Source organism: Nematolebias whitei, chromosome 3 (assembly GCF_014905685.2).
Source record: "Nematolebias whitei isolate Nwh7 chromosome 3, NemWhi1, whole genome shotgun sequence".
Taxonomy (NCBI): domain Eukaryota; kingdom Metazoa; phylum Chordata; class Actinopteri; order Cyprinodontiformes; family Rivulidae; genus Nematolebias; species Nematolebias whitei.
Genome location: NC_056500.1, coordinates 823,126 through 825,157, shown reverse-complemented (window position 1 = coordinate 825,157; position 2,032 = coordinate 823,126). Strand labels below are relative to the sequence as shown.

Here is a 2,032-nt window from a genome sequence, read left to right as displayed (position 1 = left end):
CTGTCCCAGGACTGTCCTCATGGTGAGTTTGTGTCTTCAGTCCTGGTCACTGGAGCACGCTGCCCCGTCACCTTCTTCTTTCTTTGTGTGAATTAAATATATGGATTTGTTCCACGAGGCTCCTGCCGTCCTCGTGCACTTGGGTTCAGCACTTCTGACGGCAGAACCCGAGTGTCTTTAAGCAAAAAAAGAGAGAAACATGTTTCCTTGCTCTCTTTACACTTTTAGACTAAAAGAGACACTTTTTAAATTGTTTTCTAAAGATGTTAACTTTTTGACTTTAAGTGAACGCCTTCAATTCTTACACCTCTTCCATTAAGACAAAAGTCTTATTAGGATCCGTTTGCTCATTTCACGTGTTTTATTCTGAACCTTCTGCTTGAATCTGAAATAAAGAGCCGGAATGGATTTGTCATTACGGAGCGACTTGTTTAATATGAAGAGCACTTTGTTAACGGTGAACATGGGACATCCTGATCATGCTCAAGGTGAACATGTGAGCACATGCAGGACCATGACACAAAAGTTGGACTTTACTTCTGACCTTTGACGAGGACGGAACTTTAGTAACTGGACCTCAGCGAGCTTTACCTGAATCCCCTGATGTAGAACAACTCTAATGAAACTAGGATGACGAGTTACAACATTTAATTTCCCTTTGGGATTAATAAAGTAGTTCTGAATTGAATGGAGCGTCTCATTAAAATACTGACAGAAAGTAATGTGATTACATCAAGCATCTGTGATTACATCAGCACATCCCTCCACAGGGTCCCCTCAGAATCTCCTGCCCCCCTTTTTGTTCTAGGACCGGCCCTGCCTGATGTGGTGGTCCATCTGGAGGAGCTGCTGCAGATGCAGTGACAGAACATGAAGACATTGCTCCAACAAACAGACTCTTCTTGTTCAAACGTTCCACATCATCAAGTCTTTACCTTAAACTGTTGCACAACAGCTGCAAGCACGTGCACATGTGCACAGAAGAAGCCCAACATGCAGGAAAGAACAGCAAGATTTCAAATTCACATCAACTTCTTTAAATGTGGACCTAACAACAAGTCAGCAGCAGACCTGTTCTGGACCTGTTCTGGACCAGCAGACCTGTTCTGGACCTGTTCTGGACCAGCAGACCTGTTCTGGACCAGCAGACCTGTTCTGGACCTGTTGTGGCCCACGTCCACCACCGCTCTCGCAGAGTTCAGGTGTGAACCGAGCTGATCCAGAACCGAACGGACCTACCTGTTCACTTGTGTCCTCTCGTCACAAGAGTCAAAGATGAGGATCAGCTGATCAGAGAAGAAAGACCTCAGGGGGTCGGAGTGTTCTTCTTCCAAACACTTGTGTCGTGCAGAACACGACTCACCTGAACTCCTCGCGGGGTTTCCTGGCTCCCAGAAAGACACGTGACCACAGCGCGGGACCACAAAATGATCAGTTTGTCCAAAGTTCAGTTAAATCCAGTTAAATCCAGTTAAATCCAGTTAAATCCAGTTAAAATAAGTGAAGCTTTCAGCCTCCGAGCACTGAACCTCCGCGGGAAGTCCTTCCTCTAAACAGCGTGCACGTGAGTGTGCGTGTGAGAGGAGGTTACCCGACTCCGGTGGAGCAGCCTCCGCCCAGCTGCAGCCTCACGTTTCCTGTTGTTGTTGTTGTTGTTGTTGTTGTTGTTGTCTGCAGGGCCGCAGAGCTAACTCAACCCAGAAGCTGAAAGGTGACGTCATGAGTCGGTACACATCAATGAAGCAACACGTCAATCATCAGGTGACTCAGCATTTATTTGATCTTTATTCAAGTTTTAAAAATGATGCTTTGTTGTAGATTTATGGGCTCGAAGTCTTTACTGTTATTATATTTTATTAAAGTAATAAATTTAATTTAATGGTCTTTCTCAACACATGCTGGATATTAATAGTTTTATTTATAAGACACTTTACATTCACAACAGATCTCAAAGTGCTACAATGAGTGAACATGAGATAACATGAGATAACATGAGGATAACATGAGATAACATGAGGATAACATGAGATAA

The 2,032-nt window shown here is 44.1% G+C and overlaps 1 protein-coding gene across 1 annotated transcript in view; it reads right to left on the bottom strand.

The window, feature by feature from the left end:
• Nucleotides 1-1,566, bottom strand: part of palm3 (paralemmin 3) — a 103,033-nt gene extending 101,467 nt beyond the window's left edge. Inside the window, exon 1 of the mRNA XM_037697758.1 lies at nucleotides 1,364-1,566. The gene's annotated coding sequence lies outside the window, so the exon portion shown is untranslated. The remainder of the gene's footprint in view (nucleotides 1-1,363) is intronic.
• Between the last annotated feature and the right edge of the window lie 466 nt (nucleotides 1,567-2,032).